At 40.3% G+C, this 25,450-nt stretch overlaps 1 protein-coding gene and 1 long non-coding RNA gene across 4 annotated transcripts in view; both read left to right on the top strand.

Moving 5' to 3' along the window:
* Positions 1-25,450, top strand: part of CREB5 (cAMP responsive element binding protein 5) — a 361,410-nt gene that overhangs the window by 229,335 nt on the left and 106,625 nt on the right. The gene's annotated exons all lie outside the window — the stretch shown is intronic.
* Positions 10,051-24,458, top strand: LOC115645772. The gene is made up of 3 exons (XR_003998817.1): positions 10,051-10,061; positions 11,904-11,907; positions 24,358-24,458. It is a non-coding gene; the product is annotated as an uncharacterized LOC115645772 (long non-coding RNA).

Below are 25,450 nucleotides of genomic sequence, written 5' to 3' on the forward strand. Positions count from 1 at the left end.
TCTGTGTGTGTAATATCTTCTGATCAAAACCAGTAAATCACTGACAGCCCAGTTCCCCAGGTTTTACTCTGATTTCGCAGGCAGCTGCTCCGGCCATTCTGAGGCGGGACTGTTTCTTTCTCTGTTTACCCGTTTCCAATGGCAATTGCACCACCAAGTCTCAGTACTGTCTGGAACTTGGCCTGGGGCTGTTTTGGTTACATTGAAGTTTTTGCTTCAGTTCTGCCAGATTTAAATGGTGACTTCACCAACACTGAGCTAAAAAGGAGAGCAGGGAGGCGGGAGGTAGTGTAGAGAGAGAGAGAGGGCCAGAGCATTACATCATCATTTGGACTGGAATCAAATGGGAAGGATATGACTCACTCGGGCTAGTTAAGCTTTGGCTCAAGTTCTACATACACTCATTCCAGGGCTCTCATGTTCTGCACCTCAGCAGGGAATTCAGGCTCAGTGATGTCCATGAGGTTTGTTTTTAATTTTCTCTTCCTTTTCTGATTTCTATAGACTTTTCTGCTGCCCCTCCTTCTTCCCTTTCTTTTCCTCCTATTTCTCGATCCCCTCTCCTGCTCTCCTTTTCACTTTGCTAGAGTTTTTTTCTGGTGAGTGTAACCTGACTTGTAGAGCAGAAGATGGTTTTAAAATGAACCAAACCCAAACAAGGAGCAGCAAACTCAAGATAAGTCCCCACCCCCACCCGCATCACTGTGTCGCTCCTAATCGGAGGAGACAGGGAGAGAGTTAAAATGCAGGAACCAATCGCTTGAATGGTGATGTAATGCTGGAACTGCAGGGTTGTTAAGTAATGTGAGAGCAAGGGGGTCAGGGTTGCAAAGCATTTACCTGCTCCCAAGGGGGTTTAAGTTTATTATCAATTGCAGTGACTGTAACTGGCTTCAGACTGCAATCTCTAATTATTCACAGACTCTTTTTTATCTTTTATTATTAAAAGTAAAACTATATTATGGTGTTTTAAAAAATGTGATATTATCACAGCTGCAAATTATTTTCCACCAGGGTTTTGATATTTTTTAAATGGTTTGAAATTGGATGTCTTTTTCACAAAAAGACAAAGGAAAAAAAAAAAGGAAAAGGAAAAGAGCAAGCGAGGATGGTTCTTTAAGTGTAACTGGTGAATTTGTAACTGTATGAAGAGAGCAGCTTAGCTGCTGTCTAATAGAGCAAGTAAAAGGTCTTACTGTTAAAGATACTCTCTAGAAAATAAATCATTTATGTAGCTCATCCCTAGGAGCCTTGGAGCTCCACACTAATGCCTGTTGACATCATTCTGACTCTGTTTGCCTTTTTGTTTTTTAAAACTAACGATCGCTGAGGCCCCAAGCATACAGAGTAAACCACATGGACATAAATTGCACTCATCGAGTGCCACATGGGAGTCTGTGGGGCTTTATGCCTACCTGTGGCTTTCTTTGCAGGATGAGGGCCTTCAAGTGCTTATATTTGTACTTCCCATGAACAGACTTCAAGGCATTTTTCTTGAGACTAACTGTGTATGGAAAAATGTGGTCTTTCCTCGGTAGATTCATGGTGTGCAGGTGCAAGTACATAACCATTCATGTGGGACAAGTAGGAATTAACATTAAGTAAATAGCTATCTGTATGGTGCTTGCACTTAGATGTGGGCTGAACAAGAGATCCCTGGTATCTGTAGGTGTCCTCAAAGTACTCAGTCTCCTCACAGGAGCTCTGAATCAGGTTTCTGTGTCAAAAGTTGTCTGCCATTATGATACCATTCCTGGAAGAGACCCCCTCAGGGACTTTACTGATGATGATGCTAACAAGGATAGTGGCTTCTATTGGTTCAGCAGTAGACAAGGGACCCAATTCCACAAAGCACATCAAAGTGCTTTGCTGAATAACTATGATCTTAAGCACTGGCTTAAGTGCTTTTCTGAACTGGGACCAGAGTAAGTAAAATATCAGATACTGTTCTCAGTTAAACAACAAGAAGTCTGGTGGCACCTTAAAGATTAACAGATTTGGGCATAAGCTTTCATGGGTAAAAGTTGCATCTGAAGAAGTGAGGTTTTTTTACTCATGAAAGCTTATGCCCAAATAAATCTGTTTAGTCTTTAAGGTGCCACTGGACTCCTTGTTGTTTTTGTGGATACAGATTAACACGGCTACCCTCTGATACTTGTTCTCAGTTACAGTCATGAAACCCCAGTACCCCCTCTGGGGCCAAATTTCACTCCTGATCTTCTCCTGGGTCTCCAGATATCCTGCTGCAGAACCTATCTATAATTTTCCACACAGTAAACATGTAGACACATTTTCATAAATGCCCTGATTTTCAAGCTGGATAGTTAGCCACGTTCATGTGCCAGACTTGTACAGTTTTAAATGCCAACCTGAGGCCACATTGAATATTTGGCCACTAGTGTGCCACATACAATACAGATATGCCACATGGGTCACATTCCCCAGCCCTCCATTGAAAGTATGGGTCTTGCAGTGGGGACTTATACTGCTTTGAGAGTTCCAATAGGAAGCCTGTCTGACTTGTATTTTCTCCTAGAAACCTTGGGAAGTGCACACTGCAATGCTTATTGTAGCTCCACCACTTTTTAGGGAGATGCAGTGTGTGATCCTCCCATGCCTGACCAGTTCTGGTAGATGGCATTGCCTTTCCCTCATCTTTCCTCTCCCTGCCCCTTCGAGAGGCAGAGGGGAAGATGGGACAGAAGAGACTGACTGTCAGGGCTTGTGCAGTGCCTGCTTCCTCCAGGCACACTGTGGCTGGTCTTGTGCAGAAGTACAAAGTAAAGGATGACTTCTTGTATTATCCTCCCCCTCTTGTGCACAGATACAGGCCTTGCCACAATCTGTTTGCGTCTATACAGATACCTATCCTGACACACATATTGTGTGCATGTTATTTCCCTTATCATAATGAAATGCATATAAAATGTATTATACAAGCCAGTCTAGCAGTCCAGTGGCAACACATTGCATTACAGAGAGGTAGTTTGGATCTCATGTATCTCAAACCATCAGGGACTTGTAGTGCTGAGAAAGCAATGCACCATATCCTCTATAGGGCTGGGGGAGCATATTGTATTGCTCTTAAGGAATACCCTATAACTGATGCATGTAGCCACACTGATGGCCTTCATGGGGAGCTGCATCCACCTCACAGTGGGCTTGAAGTGGGTGAAAGGAGTAAAGGGGGAAATCCTGAAGACTGGCCCCTCCAAAAAATACATTGCATGTCAGATATCTGTATTCCTGGTCACTTCTGCTGCTAGAATAAACTTACATGAGTGTAACATAATAGAAAAGGAGATTGAATCTCTCTCATGTATATCTCAACAATAAAAGCACATGACTGATGAGATGCAATAAACATTGCAGTGTGCACTTCCCAACTGCTCCCAAGAAAAATCAAACAATAGTAGGAAGGGTCCAAAGTGATGGGTGCTCTTGCAATGCAAATAGATAAAGGACAAAATATTTTAAAGTAGCTACTCTTTTTGGATTCCTCCAGTTTTTTGGGTGCCCAGCTTGAAAGACCGTGGACTTGATTTTTAGATGTGCTGAGCACCTGCAACTCCACTTGATATCAATGGGGATCGGCATTTCTGAAATTCAGGCCAAAGGTATTTCAAGCTGGGAACCCAAAACGAATAAATACTTTTGAAAAATGTCAGCCATGGTTATTAGAGCTGTGCAAAACTTTTGCAAGGAAGCCTGAATTCACAGGGTTTCATGGTTCATTTTTAAAATCAATTTCTTAGAAGTTGATGCCAGACACGAAGAGTCAGCCAGGCTTTCTCTTCTCACATAGGTGCTTTCCCCCAAAGGCCCAGGGTGTCTTCCTTATCTCTAGTTGTCTTCTGTACAAGGGGGGTAATGGGTCTGAAAAAACCCTGTGGCAAAGTATTCTGGGATGGCTGGCTGGGCAGCTGTCCCCCTTCTTTAATGTTTATGGAGCTAGCAAGTTCAATCCATTTCCAGTCCACAGAAGCCATGTTTAGGGGAACTATCTGGCTGCTCAGCCACTTGGCGGCAGCAGCAGTTCTCCAGACACTACTTTTAGTCATTCTGATAATGACTGCCCTAACTTTTATCTCTGCTTGGAGTCCTCATGTTAGCAAATGAACCACATTAAAAGACAATTCCAAGGACTCCTGCCCCATGTTTAGTGTTTAAATTAGAACTGGGCAAATAACTGATTTTTCGGTTTGCTGGCAAAAAAATCAGAATTGTTTTTTGTCATTTAAAATCAGTAAATCAAAATGTTTCATTTAGCAAATGTCTCAACAAGACATTCTGATTTTTTTTCAGAATATTTTAATAGGCTTTTTGTGACACGGGGGGGGAGAGGTGAGGGGTTGAAATTGACATGGTTCGCTGAATGTTTTGGTCAACCCAAATGTACATTTTTTGCTGAAAAAAAAGCTTTGGCTGAAAATTTTTGCTGAGCTGTGCTTCAAACTTAAATTGGTGCTGAACTGGGGGGCAGGCAGTGGTCTGCTCTGCTGATGAGAATATTTTCTGTGGATTGAGGAACTAACTTGGTGCTATTTCCATACTGGCTTGACTATCTTTAGTACCCCAAGAACTGAACACAAGAGAGTGAGCCAGCCAACTTCTACTGTCCAATAGAACCCATGAGAGGGTCAGTTATAAAGTTCATCAGCTCCCTGCTCTCCTCCACGGTTTGACTCCAGGTAAAGGGAATCCCACAGATTCTTAATGAAGGGGGTTCTCTGGGAGAGCAAGTGGGAGCTGATTTTGCTTCGTAACAAGAAGATTTCACTGGATTTGTTTCAAGATTTCAGATTTTTGTAAATCCAGAATTCCAAATGAATATCAGGGTCTGCCATCATGATAGTTTCGCAAAACTGGTGTGTTTTTTGCACACTCCTAGAAAGTATGCACTATTGGCCTGATTTTCACCAGGGTTATCAGTGTGAATCAATGGAGTTATACAAGTGCAAAACTGGTGTGTAATCAAGAAGGGATATGAGACCTATCCCTTGATGGCAACATATTCTAGCATTAGAAAAGGTTTAGAAAAGGGCAACTAAAATGATTAGGGGTTTGGAGAGGGTCCCATACGAGGAAAGATTAGAGGCTAGGCCTCTTCAGCTTGGAAAAGAGGAGACTAAGGGGGGGATATGATAGAGGTATATAAAATCATGAGTGATGTAGAGAAAGTGGATAAGGAAAAGTTATTTACTTATTCCCATAATATAAGAACTAGGGGTCACCAAATGAAATTAATAGGTGGCAGGTTTAAAACAAATAAAAGGAAATTCTTCTTCACATAGCGCACAGTCAACTTGTGGAACTCCTTACCTGAGGAGGTTGTGAAGGCTAGGACTATAACAGTGTTTAAAAGGGAACTGGATAAATTCATGGTGGCTAAGTCCATAAAAGGCTATTAGCCAGGAAGGGTAAAGAATGGTGTCCCTAGCCTCTGTTTATCAGAGGATGGAGATGGATGGCAGGAGAGAGATCACTTGATCATTTCCTGTTAGCTTCACTCCCTCTGGGGCACCTGGCATTGGCCACTGTCGGTAGACAGATACTGGGCTAGATTGACCTTTGGTCTGACCCAGTACGGCTGTTCTTATGTTCTTATTATATTTGGTGCTAAAATTATTTTCATAGTTACCATTATCTTTGTCTTCACAGTAATTTTTTCTCCCCTTATCCCTTCTCTGCCAAAGTTATAGCCAAGTCTTTGTGCCATCTCATGGAATGAGAATTTCTCTTCTATAACAACATTTTAGGTGCATAATTTAAAAAAGCATTCAAGAAAAATCAGACACAAAGTCTCTGGGAACTTTAAGCTGCTGCACCAGTCGTTGTAAGGGGCAGAGTACACTCCTACCCACATTTGGCCAGATCTTGTAGCCCTGGGTGTGTTGGAGTCAGAGCAATTCTCATTTTGGGTAAGGTAGTGATGATGGGAGCATGAGTCTCACCTTTAGACCTCCATTCAAGGGAGCACACAGACCAAATAGTGTCAAGTGCCTACACTGGTGATAAAGGGACAGAGGAAGGTTTCTTATGCCTTTCCCCTCCATACCTCCGCCATGAAAACTACAGTTAGGATAATAAATTAAGTTACTTTAGTATTAAGAGACTGCTAAGTCTTTCTCTGCACTTAAATAATAGATGGACAAGATAAGTAGATGATTGACTCCTTGCAACCAGATCCTGTTTGCCATAATCCCTTTAAAACCATTTGGTACTCATCATAATAATGGTAATCTCCATGAATTCATTTGGTGTTAATGTGGATGCAATTTATAATTTCAAAACAGTAATTTTGCCATCACTGTTTAGTGTTTATTAGTATCCACTTAACTGTGTTATTCCCTCTCTACTGCAAAAGCACTTGTCCATCCTTTAGTTTTCTCACCTAGCTGAAGTGCTGGTTCTCCTGATGGGAATTTGCTCCTGTATTCAGATTTATATTTCCCTTTATCCCAAAGAAAGATGGAGCTCTGTGGAAATGCTCCAGCTGGTAGTGACTTTCTGCACCCTGTCACTTATTAATGCCTTCGACTTCAACACCAAACGTCAGGGAGCACATGTCTTCCTGCTTACCACTCAGATGGCATTCCTTCCTAGATTTCCTCAGAGACATAACCTCACTGCAGCCTTTTATACTATTGTCTCAGAGGGTGGGCTGTTAGGAGATACAACCCTTTATCTTGGCTTGGAGACAAAATATCTGTTGCCTGCTAGCACATTCTCCCATGTGTGCTCTGTTTATGGGTGGAGTGCACTGTCCCACTGCCCAAACCGTTTCCAGTTTGTCCGGCCAATTCTGGAGAGGGAAGAAAATATCTTGACTTAGGACCTGATCCAAAGCCTGTTGGAGTGAATGGAAGTCTTTTCATTGACTTCAGTGAGCTTTTGTTGAGCTTATAAAGCTCTTCACTCTTTCTTTCCCTAAACACCTGCATCTTTGCAACTCTTCCATCTTCAGGACGTGTTCTTCTGGACAGCTGCTTTGTTTCAAAGATGACCCAATAGATTAACACAAATTTTGGATCACTACTAATAGTTGGGCACCACCCTTCCCATAGCAGGTATGTCTAATCTTAAATGTGACATATAGAGTCTGTAATACATTGCTTCCTTTCTTCTTCTCCTCTAAACAGATTGTAAAGCCTTGATTATCAAATAGTGCAGCCTAATGAAATGCAACAGTTGGTCTATTTTGTTTTGTAGAGTTCTTAGATTCAGACACAGCCAGTAAAATATCACCTACTCAACAGAACACTTTTGGTTCCAGACCCACTGCCATAATTAATTTTGTGCCTTGGTGTTTCATTATAACCACAGCACGAGGTTCCAGTGTTAAAATGAGTAACAGTGGTATGAACACCCTGGTTAAAATCCTGAAAGAAAGACACAGCTTTCTGCGCATCAGAATTACAATCAGGCAATTTGATAGGCTATATCAGTAGATAAAAGCAGCGAAGAGTTCTGTGGCACCTTATAGACTAACAGAAGTATTGGAGCATGAGCTTTCGTGGGTGAATACCCACTTCGTATTCACCCACAAAAGCTCATGGTCCAATACATCTGTTACTCTATAAGGTGCCACAGGACTCTTTGCTTCTTTTACAGATCCAGACTAACACGGCTACCCCTCTGATACTCAGTAGATAAAATTACTCTTCAAAGTGGGTATTTTATGCTGCTCTTAAATGGTACAATATTTGGAATACAATACATCTTATTTTTGTGTAGCACCTTTCATACGTCTATCACAGGGCACTTCATGTGTCACAGCCATTTCTTCTATTTAGTCCTACATATTAATGTTGTTAGGTACAATATTACCTACAAAAGACATTTATATACTTAGGGTAGAGTTTCTGACTTTGAATCCAAAATAACTGTGATTATATCACATAGTCTACTAGGAACTATTTCGTGCAGTTTGCAAAAGACAGCTAACCAGATGAAGAGAAAGATATTGGGTCACATTCTCTGCTGTGTACCTGGTTGCTGCTCTGCAAAGGTCTTTAGGGCTGTGCCCATTTACAGTAGAAGAAAATTTGGCCCATTTTTTCTTACCCTGTCTCTCCCTTGACTATAGAAATCTCCATTTATCTGAAGATGGTTGATGTCTTTGAAACAGTTTGAATAAACAGGTTTCTCCTGTAAAATATATATAGAAATATGAGTGGCCGAGAGAGCAGAATAATTGAGGCTAAACCTACACATTTATTGGACAACTACTGTGTTATGAACTAAGATGTTGCTCTCTCTTCTCTCCTCCCCTATAACACATTGCTTCCTTTTTTCTTTCCCCATCTCCTCCAAACAGATTGTAGAGCTTTGATTATCAACTAGTGCAGCCCAATGAAACATTCCAAGTGAAAGTGAGTGTAAGCCTTGTGAACCCATACTAGAAACAGTTGATATGATCCTTTGTGAACTAAATCTACAAAGTATCACACAGCTTCAGTGGAGGTAGGATAGCAAGGTGCTTGGAGAATTAGGAGAGCAGACATCAGTATTGGGTGGGTAGCAAGGAGGGAGAGAGCAGCAATAGCAGAGCTGGTTGTCTGGGAAGAAGGGCATTAGAGATTGGTGGGATTGCAGATGGGGCTAGGGATGAAAAAGTAACTAACAAGACGTATTTATCTCAATCATTTTGCTCCTGTATTTTTTGTCTATTGTCTGCCTGTCTGTCTTGTCCGTTAACAGGGCAAGGGCCATGTGTTTGTATGTATCTGTGCAGCGCTAGCACAAAGGGGCGCTGATTGGGGATTTTTGGTCACTATTGTAATGAAAATGATCATAATTAAAGGTGCTGCAGTGACGGTATTTGTTGACATTTACTATTCTAATGCTATTCATTTAAATTACAGTAAGTGAGGAAACAGTTTAAATAAATAGGAGAAATATTGATAGATTTAAGGGGGTCTGTTTTCTCATCAGTGGATTTGTGGGCAAGTGAGATTCAGCTCTGAAAAGTTCTAAACTATCTCATGCTAAATAAAAGTGCAAACCTACACAGAAGGCACAACCCTACACTTCATTCATTCATGGGACTCTCACTGAAGTGAACCGGAGCTCTTGTGTGGAAGTCTTGGCAGGACTGGACACATTAAGCGTTCCCCACTGAATACTCTGAAAGGATAGGGAGAAAAGTCATTCCCCAAGTCTATTCCATATACCTTTTTCCAAGGCCACTAGGCCCTGATCTTGCAAACACTGATGTGAAAGTTTCAAGATAAGGACATCCATAAGTGTTTGTAGGACTGGGGCCATGCAGGATTGACATTGCCCAGAACAAGTCTAAATTAAAAACATAATTTGATTCAGTAATCAAATTCAAACTTAAAATTGTTACAGATGCAGGCAAATTTTGGCGATGAGGTTTTCTAAGCCAAAAAAGTGGGGAAGATAAAAGAAGATATTTTTCACGGCCACATAGAAAGCTGGAGAATGGAGGAGATTATGCCCTCAACTAAATAGTAAAGGAATTTAATGGTAATTAGGGCTGTCAATTAATCGCAGTTAACTTACACGATTAACTAAAAAAAAAAAAATTAACTATGATTAAAAAATTAATTGTGATTAATCCCAGTGTTAAATAATAGAATACCAATTGAAATTTATTAAATATTTTGGATGTTTTTCTACATTTTCAAATATATTGATTTCAAAAAAGTGTAGACTGTTCACTTTATATTATTTTTTATTACAAATATTTGCACGGTAAAAATGATAAAAGAAATAGTATTTTTCAATTCACCTCATAACAAGTACTGTAGTGCAATCTCTATCGTAAAAGTGTAACTTACTAATGTAGATTTTTTTTTGTTACATAACTGCACTGAAAAACAAAACAGTTTAAAACTTTAGAGCCTACAAGTCCACTCAGTCCTACTTCTTGTCTAGCCAATCACTAAGACAAACAAGTTTGTTTACATTTATGGAAGATACTGCTGTCTGCTTCTTATTTACAATGTCACCTGAAAGTGAGAACAGGCGTTTGCATGGCACTTTTGTAGCCAGCGTTGCGAGGTATTTACATGCCAGATATGCTTAATATTTATGTCTCTTCAGCCACCATTCCACAGGACATGCTTCCATGCTGATGGTGCTTATTAAAAAAACAGTGAGTTAATTAAATTTGCGACTGAACTCCTTGGGGTAGAATTGTATGTCCCCTGCTCTGTTTTACCCTCATTCTGCCATATATTTCATGTAACAGCAGTCTCAGATGATGACTCAGCACATGTTGTTTGATTTATGAACACTGTCACTGAAGATTTGACAAAATGCAAAGACGGTACCAATGTGAGATTTCTAAACATAGATACAGCACTCGACCCAAGGTTTAAGAATCTGAAGTGTCATCCAAAATCTGAGAGGGATGAGGTGTGGATCATGCTTTCAGAAGTCTTAAAAGAGCAACACTCAGATGAAGAAACTACAGAACCTGAACCACCAAAAAAAAGAAAATCAACCTTCTGCTGGTGGCATCTGATTCAGATGATGAAAATGAACATGCACCAGCCTGCTCTGCTTTGGATAGTTATCGAGCAGAACCCATCATCAGCATGGATGCATGTCCTCTGGAATGGTGGTTGAAGTATGAAGGGACATATGAATCTTTAGAGCATCTGGCATGTAAATATCTTGCAATGCCGGTTACAATAGTGGCATGTGAATGCCTGTTCTCACTTTCAGGTGACATTGTAAACAAGGACTGGGCAGCATTATATCCTGCAAATGTAACCAAACTTGTTTGTCTGAGCGATTGGCTGAAGTAGGACTGAGTGGACTTGTAGGCTCTAAAGCTTTACAATGTTTTATTGTTGAACGCAGGGTTTTTTTGAAAATAATCTGACATTTGTAAGTTCAACTTCATGATAAAGAGATTGCACTACCATACTTATATTAGGTGAATAGAAAATACTATTTCTTTTGCTTTTTTACGGTGTAAATACTTGTAATCAAAAATAAATATAAAATGAATGCTGTACAGTTTGAATTCTGTGTTGTAATTGAAATCAATATATTTGAAAATGTAGAAAACATTCAAAAATATTAAAATAAATGGTATTCTATTATTAATAGTGCAATTAATTGTGATTAATTTTTTTAATTGCACAATTAATCATGATTAATTTTTTTAATCACTTGACAGACCTAATTGCAATGCAGTGTAAAGGCCTCAGCTGGGAGATGCCCTGCATTCAACATTCTCAAATCTTACCAGCCTTGCCTACTCTAGGGTTTTCAGCAAAAAAATTCCACCATCGCAGCTGTCAGTTCAGCTCTACTATGCTGTACAGGGTCAGAAATAATGGTGGAAAAAATGCTGCAGTTGCTGGAGCCTTTTCTACTCCAGGTCTCCCACCAATGATAACACTAGTGGAGTATTAAAAACCTTAGAAAACTTTCCCCAGGAAATTGTAATGGAGACCAACTCCATTCCTCAAGAAAGATCACAATGGAAAAATATGTAAGCTTAAATCTTATAGGAAGTCTGGAAAAAACTATTAGATTTGCAGGTGTATTTGCATTTCTTAAATAGCAAGGTCTCTTTTGTGAAAGCAGTTTGGATTAGTGTTCCCCAGCAGATGATATGAGAGTGCCATTTGGTTGTTTCTCTCTGCATTAATCCTTGACACATTATTTTTTAAAAATATTTTTTGATTGGCTGAAGCGTGTGTTCATGTGATTTTGCCTAATGTCAGACTTTCCCATTTTTCTTGATCTGGAAGGGGACATATCGTGTTCCAGGACATCATAAAAACGAAATATTTAAAATATGTTTCTAATAAAAAGAAGAAGAAATGTTTAACTTAATAAAGATGTGAGATTAATTTACAAAGGAAACGCTGGCCATGGACCAACAGCAAGCCAAATATTTTGCCAGCAGTTTGCAGTTCAGTCATCCTTGCATATCCAACCTCCATTCATACCCCCCCTTACTTTTAGAAGTGAGATCTGTCTGCTTTACTTTGAGTTGAATAAACTGATTTTGGTTTACTCAGTTTAAGAACAAAAATAGAGAGGGACCAATTTTATTTCCTTATTCCCAGGGGTAAAGCAATCCTAGGTAATTACAATCACTGTGCTGTTTTCTCTGTCTTAATTTAAGAGGGGTTTTGCACATAGGATTTTGCACAACATAATCAAATAGTTTGTGGTTTGGCCAACCTCAGCTAGGTGTGACAGCAGTGTGAGAAAGGCCTTCAGAAAAGTAGGACTGTGGGGATATCATGCAAGAGTGAGTGAGTGGAGCTGCTTCCCGGTATATAGGTAGTTTGGAGTTCTTCATATTTAGTGTAAAGACACAATCATAAACTATCCAGTGAACAACATGTCATGCGAACCTATGCGCTAAGTGGCATGCTTCTCTGAAGCAGTGAATGTGGCTTTCAGTAAAGTCTGTTAGCAATAACAAGTACTATAGAAATCACAACATTGGTCACACACCTGTGACCAATACTTCTTATTTCTGTAGACTTTTCTGGCAGTGTTTTTTTTTTCCTCTTGCAAATAAGCATGATTTATTTCCTAGCAAATCCTTTTCAAGAGAAAGCATCAAAGGGTTTTAAATAATGCACTTTGGGTTAAATAAACCCAAACCCAGGCTAAGACGGTCAGTAATTAGGAAAGTTAAATTGGGTGCATTTTGCTGGTTAAATAAATAAAAAATTCCTCATGAAAAAGTAGCATAGTAAAAAGACTTTATCAAGCCACGATTAAGTATTAGTGCCTTTGATCACTGCATTAAATTCTCTGTTCTGCTGCTTTTTGTTTTACAATCAAACTTAAGATATTTACCTATGTTGCTTTAAATACCTCAGCTGTCACCTACAGCTATCAAAATCATCACCCAGTTACTTGATTCAGAGGTATTGGACTACAGACCAGTTGTTCTTGTTCATACATTGGATTGACACCTGCTCTGTTCTTCAGCTGCTCTGAACTTGTAGGTTTGCTCAATTTTATATCACTGCAATTTTGCAAATCCTACTGGGCCAGAACAAGTTTCCCAGGTTTCTTTTTTTAACAATAATGTTGCCCCTGGGTTTGGAGGAGCTGATACATTTTTCAGTCAGTGTGGGATTTTCTTTTTTAAACTTAAGGGGCTTGATTCATCCCCACTGGTATGGAGGGCAAGAAGGGTAAACTTCCCTCAACTCCAAGGACTGGCACAGTTTTCTTTGCCTGAGGGTGAACTCACCCAAGAAAAGTGCAGATTGTTTTTGCATTGCATCCTGCCAAAGGGATTCTGCCAAGGGAAGGGCAACTTTAAATCACAGTCAAGGCTTCATAGGAACTTTGCTGCCCAGAGAATAAGCTGAAACTGCATGTACTGTGTCTGCCTCAGCTGAAGTCCTTTTTGGAGCGCGCCATCCACTCCTTGAGGCAGCCCTGGTTCCTTGAATGGTATGGTGGTGTAAGGGTGACTGTGCCTTGAATTAAACTGTGTAAATCTGAGTAACTCCAGTTTGAATCTGTCTGTCTCATGGACTGGATTACTCAGGGGGCTGGTCATGGATTACAGAACCATTCACCTCTGGGTTCAGATCCAGACTGTATAAAACTGACTTACCAATGGCTGCTTGATAGCCTACAGGAAATAAATTGTTGGCCTCAATTAAGTTCCTAGTGCATTAGTAGGAGCATTGCCAGCAGATTGAGGGAAGTGATTATTCCCCTCTATTTGGTACTGGTAAAGCCAACATCTGGAGTATTGCGTCCAGTTTTGGGCCTCCCATTACAGAAAGGATGTGAACAAATTGGAGCAAGTCCAGTGGAAGGCAACGAAAATAATCGGGGCTGGAGTACATGACTTACGAGGAGAGGCGGTGGCAACTGGGCTTATTTAGTCTGCAGAAGAGAAGAGTGAGGGGGGATTTGATAGCAGCCTTCAACAACCTGAAGGGGGGTTCCAAAGAGGATGGAGCTAGGCTGTTCTAAGTAGTGGCAGATGACAGAACAAGGAGCAATGTTCTCAAGTTGCAGTGCAGGAGATCTAGGTTGGATATTAGGAAATGCTATTTCACTAGAAGGGTGGTGAAGTATTAGAATGGGTTACCTAGGGAGGTGGTGGAATCTCCATCCCTAGAGGTTTTTAAAGCCCGGCTTGTAAAAGCTGTCTGGATGATTTAGTTGATGTTGGTCCAGCTTTGAGCAGGAGGTTTGACTAGATGACCTCCTGAGGTCTCTTCCAACCCTAATCTTCTATGATTCTAAGTGTCAGCAAGACACAGTGACACAAACTGGCATCCCTGTGGCTAAAAACCACAAAAGAGGATTAAAACCCTGCCATGCAAACTACAGTATCTCTGCTCAGACCTGTGAGTATGATGTTTTTTGGTGCTGAAGGAGGAGGCATAGTCTCATCATGGACTTGTGGCGGGCTTCCATGTGGAACAGATATTTACTATATGTATGTTTTACATACATAGCTTTCAATGTACAAGAAAACAGTCACTTTTTATTTCCATTTGCATTCGCGACTTCTCGTGAATATCTGAAATAGACGTTTATTGTGACCATAACCCCATTACAAATTAAAATCAGATCCCAAGTCCCTTGTGAAAAGAAGCTCATTGTCATGTATGGAGACATCAGAAATGATACTAAATGACACTTAGCTCTAAACCCCAAACACCACATTTATCCAAGGCTTACGGTTAAGTCTACAGTGGAAATAAGACCAGGAGCTAAGCAAGGGTTTTTTCGATAGATGTATAGCCACAAGATAAAGAACAAACAGCTGGTCTTATACTTCTGCCAAATGCAAAGTATCATTCATATATACTGCCCGCATTTTCTCCTTTGAAGAGACTGATTACCATTTCTACGATAGACATAAACAGACGTCAGTGGCATTATACCAGGGATAAATTTGGCTCACTGGCCTTAAACCTTGAACTTATCTTAACATTTTCTGATCAAACTTTTTTTGTGACTTGTTAGGTTGTAAGGTGACTCGAGCTAAATTCACCCTTCTCCAGCTTCACAAACATCAAGAAACTGTGCTGGTTGCCCAACCTGCAACCATACTTTATCAGTATTCTTTGTATCCATCACACTTGTTATACCTTTACAACACAATGAAGTGAGTAAGCTATGTCTTCCAATTCCTGGAAATCAGCTGTGCTCACTCCTATGCAGATTCCTGCTCTTCTCCAAACTGACTTCATATCTTTGGAGAAGACTATTGTATGTAGTGCAGTCTCATAGATTGATTCCTTTGCAGAATGGTACCACCAAAATAAAGGTGTAAACAACACAACGCTCTTTCACCAGGATGTTGCTGAGTATGCAGGTGGTTATTAAAAATTTCCCAAAAGGTTGACCATATGGGTTGCTCCTCTCTACTCAAGATCCCATTTATTTTCAGTTATGCCAATCTTGAGGGAGCTGCCACTTTGTGTCTTTTCATTAAGTTACATATTTATAAGATATCTACATGTCTTAGGACATGTGCACATAATTTAAAGAAAACTTACATTTTTGACTCTTTTACAAAAGGGAAATGAAAGGACGTCCCCTCCCCCAAAAAAGAAAGCAAACAAAAAATCCTTTCTCCCCCTCCCAGCCAAACATCCCAACCCCATCAAGCAAACACTTGAAAAATTAAATGGGTTCTGAATGTCCATATGCTCTTACTCTGTCAGGCTAGCAGGGGAAGCAAGTTACGTTGTGAAAGGCCTTCCACTGACAACTCCACAGTACCATTCCCGACCTTTTAAATTTGGAAATGCTTAACTCAGGTGCCTCAGCTATTTCAACTATTTTGGTGGTTCTCCAGATAAAAGCAGTATTCTGGAGCATCTGTCAGTCAGTTTAAGTTATGTTGCTGATCCTTGAAGAGCTGCCTTCAGTGAGTGATATGCCTCAGGACAGCATCACAAAGCCGATATAAACTGAGGCCTTGTCTAAACACAAAAATAGTACCACTATAACGATACCAGAAGAGTTAGAGTCCCCCACCTCGCCGCTCACAAGCATGGACACAGTTATGCCAGTATAAATATACTTATATAGTATAAGCTTATTCTTGTAAGGGGGATAAGCTTATGTTGGTATAACTGTGCCCACACTAGCAGTTGTACTGGTATAAGTGTGTGTGTGTGTGTGTGTAATCATCCCCTTAACCAAAATAGCTGTATTGGTACAAAAACTACTGTGTGTTAACCGGGCCTGAGTAATCAGACATTTCTAGCCTAGACCTCAAACATTGCACACCATCTCTTCTGGTAGAAATCCATATTTATTTTAAAATTGATTGGCCTTTGAAAATAAAATGTGTTTAAATAATGGGAGGAAATTAGTTCAGTTTGAACTGGCTTTGCAGACCCCCCAAATTAGAGAGGTTTGCAAAATCTCACACAGTAGTAGACTGTCCTGCACTCAGGAGTTTTCAAAGCCCAATCTGAATTGCTTCGAACACTGCCACTTATGTTACTTACATTACAAGGGAATTTTTTAGTCAAAGTATTGTGTTTCAGTAACAATCTTCACAAGGCAAACAGGGGAAAACAGAACTGTTGTAAAATTAATTTGAACTACTAAAAGGGAGACATTCAAGGGCCACCTGAGGAACCCTTCCAGGCAAGAACAGATGAGATAAAACTGTAGGAATAAAGTGGCGAATAGTGATATAGTATAGTGTGCTTTTTCTTTTTTTTTCATGACTGAAATGGAGCACTGGATTTTATCCTCACCTTTAACATTAAATTCTGTCTTGGGAAAATATTTTTTCTTTAAAATAAGATTTCTGGGCCAGAGAAGGGGAGGGTTGGGAGAAGGAAAAAAAAAGGAGATGCAGATGTGAATTGCCAAGCCAGAAAAAATATTTAACACAAATTAGAAAATATAGATTTAAAATAAAATATAGATTTATATCATTAACCCGTGTAACTCACTACTTCAGAATATTACTTAGGAAAGTATCTTAAATTTCAACCACAGATTAGATATTTATTAGTTTGATCCTGCTCTAATTAATGTTAATAGCAGCACTCACATTAACTTCAATGGGAGCAGGATTATGCAGATATAAATGAGATACACTGTCCTCAATAGAGCTAGACCAGTTTACAATAGTTGAGAATTTGGCCCATTTATTTTTGCTGTTGTATGTATGTTGATCATTTTATATTGTTTTCTCAGGATATTATGAGGATAACTGGGTCACAGGTTGTGCTCTGTCTATTCAAATTTATATTTGCTTAATGACTTTTGCTTAATGAAGATATTACACATAAATGGGGGCATGTTTTGGAAGCCATCAGGTGTAACAGTATATAAAACTATTTAGGAGAGAAGTTCTGAACATACATGTTAAAATATTCAAACTGAAATGCTTCTGATTTTACCATCTCTCATGAGTCGGGCTCTGAGTTACTACAGAGAATTCTTTTGCAGGTATCTAGCTGATAGGTGTTGCTAACATGTTCAGGGTCCAACTGATCGCCATATATGGGGTTGGGAAGGAATTTTCCGCTAGGTCAGATTTACAGAGACCATGGACATTTTTCATCTTCCTCTGTAGCATAGGGCACGGGTCACTCGCAGGTTTAAACTAGTGTAAATGGTGGATTCTCTGTAACTTGAAGTCTTTAAATCATGAGTAACTGAGCCAGAGGAGTGAGTCAGCAAGGTTCTGTGGCAGGAATGTGCAGGAAGTCAGACTAGACCAGGGGTCTCAAACTCAATTGACCACGAGGGCCACATAAGGACTAGTACATTGGCCCAAGGGCTGCATTGCTGACACCTCCCCCCACCCGCTGCCCCCTTCCATGAGACCCTGCCCCTGCCCCGCCTCCTCCCACCCCTTCCCTGCCCCCATTCCAACCCCTTCCCTGAAATCCTGTATGTTTGAGACCCCTGGACTAGACAATCATGATTGTCCCTTTTAATCTTAGAGTCTATGAGTCTATGTTCTTGAGAACTGTTCAAGCAAGTACAGTAAACTCTTATTATGAAATCAAGAGGCTTTATATTCATATTTTTTCCTTTTAATTTTTTTTATCACATTTCCTCTCTCATTTGGTTTCCAAAACATTGGACAGCAGTAAACATCCACCTTGACTTGTTGTTCTATATATGCCACAAAACTGTACTTGGGAACCAGCAGGTTATATATTCCTCAGTATTATTGGTTTTTATTATGAGCATTGGCTTGGGTTGGTCATATGCATTCATTAAAAAAAACCCTAAAATTTATGATTTTCAAGTTATCTGGAACTTAATCTGCAACATGAAAGGCTTCTATAGCCACAGTAAGAATGAAAAAAAAAACAACCCACAACAACCCTGAATTGTTGCAAATTTAACTCCATACTCCCACATTGGTAATGACTGCAAAAGTAGTTTTGTCAATATTTATAAATCAATGCAAACCCGAAACTGAATGTTTTAATTTACCATGGTTTAAATGTAACTGATACCCCTAAGTTTAGAGCTTTCAGCTTTGTAAAGTGCAATGTTATTGCAGGGCATGCATCCAATTTTTAAAACATTATATAGATTGGAGACAGATGAGCTTTCCAGAATTATTTTAGGCCTATTTTGATTAAATGCCCAAGATGCAATCTCCAGTGGAAATTAATTACATTGATGTGAAAACAAATGAACTCCAACCTCAAAATCAGCTGCAGCTTCATGTTCAATACAGTACTTAAAAGGGAAGGAGCAGACACCAAAAACACTGCTGTGAGTTATAACTTCAAATCATCTTTCACCCATTCCCCTTGAACACCGCTGGAAAAATAGACCCTAGCTCTGCTAGCACATATTTTTCAAGATAATCTTAATGTCAGTGTCTAAAAGGCAATACTTCACATTACAGGTCTGATACAAACATGGTTGAAATCAATGGGGGCCATTTTATTAGCTTCATTGGGCTTTAGATCATGTCCTGTGACACTTCATGGTGAGGCATTTCTGCTATGTACATCATCCAGCAGTAAACGAGGAGATGGGAGGGGCAGGGGACTTAATTCTATCCCCTGAGGAGCACTTGGGCGTTTTTGTTATCAAATTAGTTTAGGAATCAGATTAGCTCAGTCTTTCCAGTGGTGCTTTCAGTTCCATCTTTAGGTCAAAAAGTAGCTTCAGATACATATATTCTCTCAATCAGGGAACCACTCCCAGTAACATCAGTTGTGTATGTGGACAGAGAAGACAAAGCATAGTCCTTTAAATAATGAGAATAGTCAACATTTGTTCAGTCATCTGTGTTGAGCTACATTTTGAGCCGTTCTCTTTGGCTTTTTCTTGTTAATGATTTGCTCTCCATCCCATCCCTCTCATCATTCACACTAACACGATTGTCACTAGATGATGGTGGCACAAAGGTTCCTTCCAAGAAATGGTTTAATATTCATTTTCATCTTCATAAAATTTTTAAAGGAATCAGAAGAGGGGTTGGTGGTGGGATGTTACTGACCATAAATTGGTTCTTGCCAGCCTTATCTCCTGATTATAACTTGCTAAACAGGTTTGTGAAGAGACAGAGAGAAGCCACTTCTCCCCCTCCACCCCACACATAGTTACACATATTCCTTCTTCCAAGGAAGAGGTTTTGAACAGGTGAGGGTCTGCAATACTTATGTAAAATGAAGAAGTTCGTTCCCTCTTACAGAGCATCACATGTTTGAAATCATAAGAAGCTATAATAGTGGCAGCAGAAGGGTCAGGGAAACTAAGAACAACATGAAATACATACTATCCAGAATATGGCATATATTTGTTGCTAAGGCACAGGACTAGAAGCTAGGAAATATGGTTTTGGTCTGCCACAGACCTCAGTTATCACCTTAGGCAAGTCACCAAATTTCTTTTTTATCTCATTTTCTATAAAATGGGAATAATGGAATTTTAATATTTTCTAACTCACACCTCTTGAAGATAGGTTTTTAGCCCCATTTATAGAACTTAGATCTGGTAATAATCTAAATATCTGCTGATAGAAAAGGTGGGCAGATTTTTACCTTGTGTTGGATATGGTTTGTCTCATGCAAAAAGTAACAATGAGTCCTGTGGCACCTCATGCAGGCACTATACAGAGGAAGTGCAGCAGGTTCAGTGTTGATCAGAGAGAAGTTTGCATGTTGTGGAGACCACGATGTTTTCCTGTCAGGAGTGTTTTTTATCTGATTTTTGGCTTTTGCAAAAGGCCCCTTCATACTGCCTACCTATTTCCTAATTACAAGTGTATTAAATTTGTATACTCACAGCAAATCCCATGTACTCACATATCTTCTTCCTCCTCAGCTGCCATTATCTCTGTGAAATGTTTCCACTATGATCTTATCACAAGGATGCTCCAGTTTTCACAATACTATTACATCTGTTTATTATAGCTGCTGTTAATTATTATTTGTATTACAGTAGCACCTTCAGGTCCCAAGAACCATTGGAGCCCCATTGTGGTAATACAAATACCCAATGAGGCAGGATTCTGCTCTGAAGAGCTTACTGTCTAAGTAGAGCTTACTATCTAAGTAGATAAAATGGACAAAAAGTACGAAGAGGGAATTATTGTTCCTATTTTATAAATGGGGAACTGAGGCACAGAGATTTTAGGGGAATTTTTCATGGATGTCTGAAGCCAGGCTAGGAATTAAACCCATATCTCCTGAGTTCCAGTCCAGTGCCTTAACTATAAGCTGTCCTTCCAACCTATTTGGTGACAACATTCCTTATTTGGGGAGTATCTGAGAAAGAAAGAGGTAAAGAGCCCTTAAGCCATCTGAAACACAGCCCCTTGATTCTTCCAGTATAGCATAAGGGCACAGAAGAGGGTCAGCAAGTACATCCTGAGACACCCCAGGCAGGCAAACATTTCTGAAACACAGGGCATGAAACTCCTGCTGCAGCATCCATCATTTGGCTGAGGACAGTGAAAACATGTGCTGTCATCTTTGACATTTTAATTGAAAAGAAAGCTTACACAGATTTCAACCCTAAGTAGTATGTTTATACAAGTGTATACAGAGAAATAATCTGTCAGTTCAGAGCAGGCTCGGTGCTACAAGATTTGGCTTAGTAACTGAACAATCCAACATTAGCTCACACACCTTGCCTTGTTCTATGCCTCAATAATTTTTAGTAGAAATACTTTGCCTAGAGGCACACAGTTATTAAAAAATAGGCTGAGCTTGCTTAAATTATTAGCTCATGGTAACAAGCCTGCACTGGAGAAACTGTTGGTCCTTTGTTTTCAGAATTTAGCTGTAATTCGCCATCTTATTTTCAGAGACAAACTTCTGCTTTGTTTGGGAAGTTTAAAAAAAATGAACAAAGACAGGACGAATAAATCACTTCAAAAAGAAGGCAGGATTTTTTTCTTTTAGAATAAAACTAGGTTTAAAGAACCCAGTTATCCTTATATTTTTATTAACATTTACTGGCTTAATAATAAAAGTGAATAGAATCAGAAAAGTTAATTGATAAATTTGTTTTCCCAGCTATCCAATATAGGGAGCTGTTGGTTCTAAGTGCTCAGTGAAATGCTGTTACCCTGTCAACCTGCTGAAGGTGGGGAGAACCTTTCTCTTTTGTCATTTTTCTCTTTTTGAGAGCTATAGTTGTTTTATGATGCAAAGTTATGAAAATAAAATACATATTTGTGCTGCTGCAAAGCACTCAAGAATATTTAACTGACTGGGTTGCTGGAGCGGCTGAACATTCTATCACCTCTATATAGACAAGTTTACCAGAACAGCTTATACACATTCCATTGTCACCGTTGGCTGGTGGTTAGGGTTAGGGGTCTTTCAGTTTGGTTAACCCTTTGACATTTTTATTCACTGAGCCCTAGATTTTTCAAGTGTCCATTAATTCTGCATGGCTAACATTTGGATGCCCTGCTTGAGTAATCTGACTGTCTCAAGCTGAATGCCCCAAATTAGTGGACATTTGAAAATGTTTTGCCTTAACTGTTTTTAAAATTTGTTTTAAGGTAATAATGCTGTATAGGATATTCAGTTCTTAGAACATGTAGTCAGTGCCTTCTCTTTTCTTCCTAGAGTATTAGTTGTGGTGGGACAAAATCCTTTGTCTTCCTGCATAATCAAACTTTTGGTCTGGCTTGAGCTGAGAGTATGCAACAATATTTTAATCAGATAAAGGACACTTACTAGTGCTCTCAACGTCCCTGCAGGGCCGCCCGGTTGGGGGGCAAGTGAAGCAAGTTGGCCCAGGCCCAGGGCCCCGCAGGTGCCCCGCGAGCCCTGGCCTGGCAGTGCTCCAGGTCTTCAGCCAGCATTTTGGCAGTAGGGGGCCCTTCAGTGTTGCCGAAGACGCGGAATGACTGAAGAGCCCCCCGCTGCTGAAATGCCACCGAAGACCCGGACCGCCGCCGGGTGAGTACAAGCACCACAGCTCTGCCACTTTGCCCCAGGCCTCCCGAATCCTCTGGGCAGCCTTGCATCCCTGGGATGTATTTTGTCATGTTTTGCTGCATTCTGGTTTTCTCTTTATACAATTTTTTTATATATAGTATAGGTTTTATCTGAGCCAGTTCTTCGTTTTAATCTCTCCAATGTGCCTTTAACTGTTTTCCCTAGTTTTGCTCTACACAGTTACATATGGAACAATGGCATAATTATCATTTGTGGAGTGCCAGCAGTGTACAGAACTTAGAGGAAGACAGTCTCTGCTCTGAGGAGGCTAAAGTCTAAAAAACTATGCTAGCTCTCTTTCTTCTTCTTCTTCTTCCATTTTTTTTTTTAGTCTACTAATGGGTCAGGCAACAAGACCAAGTGAAATATTTAGAAAGAAAGATTGAAACCAGCAGTTTCTAAGACCCACAAGAGCCAAAAGGCAAATGTTAATAAGTTCTGTGAGGCTTTCAGGGACCTGCTGGTCCTTGTACTTATGCTGAATTCCCAGAGGTTTGTAGAACATGTGTTCAGGAAATATAGGTGGTATTTACACAATTTGAGTTTCTAAAGGCAAGATTTATTATTAACTAAACCCTTAAGCAGAGTTTGACCCAGGCCTGGTGCTAACAGGGCTGTTTGTGCGTGTGGAAGGGGACATTTGCCCTCCCTCACCCCATAATCTTCAAAGGGCCCCAAATTACTGTCAGGCCAAAAGATATACAAAGTTAATCATTATTAAGCAGTGGAACAGCCACAGACTGAAGAGTCTTTATCCTTTATATAAATCATGGCACAAAACTGACACAATAGCCAAATTTTACTTTTTTGATCTCTTAAAATCCAAGATTTTCCAGAGGTCTAACTAGCCCCTAGACTCCTGTTTTTTGTTTTTGTTTTTTAAATAGCAATATCCAGGAGGCCCCCCCCCCGCCAAATCCCCTCTCCAATAATAGAATCCTCAAATAGACCTTGGTGTGGCCCATTATATACTCTATAGTAGCCTGATTTGTGGTGCCCTTCTTTCATCAGGGTAGGTGAAGAGCGCAGCACTCTTAGGGAATTCTGGAGGTGTTACTCCACAAATCAGCTGTTATAAGGAATGTAAGTATTCATCCACATCGTCTTCCTCTGTTTTCTCCCCGATCCTTGTCTGATAGTGCTTAAGAATGCCATCCCTCTTATTAAATAAAAACACTCTATAATTTTGAGGGAGAGGAGTTGCTCCTGGTACTCAATTTTTTACATGTCAGCACAGTGAATTCCATATCTCTGATAGCTATTGACCATGCCCTCATCATTTCACATATTGACTACTACAGCTTCCTGCTTTCTGGCCCCGATCACTGCAACTGTGCTCCACTCAAGTCCATTCAAAGGGCCAATGCCAAAGTACATCTTCCAGGCTTGCTGCTTTAACTACCCAAACTACCTTTTTGGAGCCCCCTTCTTAAGACCTTCCACAATTTAGCCTCATCTTAGCTAGCTGCTCTAGTAACATATTGTGAGATCAACCACCACTTTCAGCTTGCCAACCTCCCCAGCCTTTACTGTCCACTAGTCAGTTTCTTCCCCAAACACCTCTGAGCTTTTTCCACCTCTTATGCCTGGGAAAATCTCTGGTATAATCCATGCAGCCACAACCTTAAAATCTCCCCACAAGAGTTGCCTTTGTCACAATGCCTACAAAACTGTGCTAACTCATAGACTTTAAGGTCAGAAGGGACCATTATGATCATCTAGATTGACCTCCTGAACAATGCAGGCCACAGAATCTAACCCACCCACTCCTGTAACAAATCTCTAACCTATGTCTGAGCTATTGAAGTCCTCAAATCATGGCTTAAAGACCTCAAGGTGCAGAGAATCCTCCAGCAAGTGACCTGTGCCCCACACTGCACAGGAAGGCGAAAAACCTCTAGGGCCTCTGCCAATCTGCCCTGGAGGAAAATTCCTTCCCGACCCCAAATATGGCGATCAGTTAAAAACACTAAAGAGGTCTCTATCATTATCCAAATCGGATCCCGGTGGTCTGTAGCATACCCCAAGCACTATCCCAAGGGAGGCTCTAGTAGCTTTCTTTCCCAACGTGATTTTTGCCCGGACAGACTCTGTCTTATCCATTCCATCACTTCTTATTTCTTTACAAGCTACCTCATCATTGATATACAGTACTACTCCGCCACCTTTGCCTTTATTTCTGTCTTTCCTAAACAGCAAATAGCCTTCAATACCTTCTCTTCACTCATGACTACTATTCCACCATGTTTCTGTTATCCGTATAATATCTGGTTTCACTTCCTGCACCAGTAGCACTAGTTCCTCCATCTTGTTCCATTTTGTTAGGCTCCTCGCATTAGTGTACAAACATCTTAATTTTTGCCATTTGGCTTCACTGACATTCTTTACCTAATTAGGCACAGACATTGTACCACCAGTATCACCTATTAGACTAGTATCTACACTACCCTTCCTCCTTATGTCCATTCTCATACCCGTGGCTGTATCCTTTCTTACTTTGTTTTCTTCCCTCTCAATGTTAAATTCCAGCATGGAGATTACGTGGACATCTCCCAACCATCTTCCCCAATTTCCTAATTTAAAGCTCTCTTAATCAGTTGTGCCAGCCTACATCCTAGAAGTCTATTTCCCTCCTTACTCAGGTGAAGTCCATCCCGAGAGAACAGTCCCCTGTCCATGAATGCTTCCCAATGGCCATACATCCCAAAGCCCTCCTTATAGCACCACTCTCTGAGCCATCTGTTGATCGCCATAATCTTGTCACACCTTTGTTGCCCTTCTCTAGGAACAGGCAGAATCCAACTGAAGATCACCTGAGCCTCGATTTCCTTAAGTGTCTTCCCCAGCCTGGCATAGTCTCCCTTGATACGTTCCAGTGAGAATCTAGCTGTTCCCACATGAAGGACAATCAGCAGATTCTTTCCCGCTCCCATTAGGATCCTCTTCAATCTCAGGTCCACATCCCATATCTTAGCGTCCGGCAGATAGCACACCCTTCTGTTCTCCAGATCAGCTCTAGTTACAGGCCTGTCTATTCTTCTCAGTAAGGAGTC

Source organism: Gopherus evgoodei, chromosome 2, assembly GCF_007399415.2.
Source record: "Gopherus evgoodei ecotype Sinaloan lineage chromosome 2, rGopEvg1_v1.p, whole genome shotgun sequence".
In the NCBI taxonomy this organism is placed as follows: domain Eukaryota; kingdom Metazoa; phylum Chordata; order Testudines; family Testudinidae; genus Gopherus; species Gopherus evgoodei.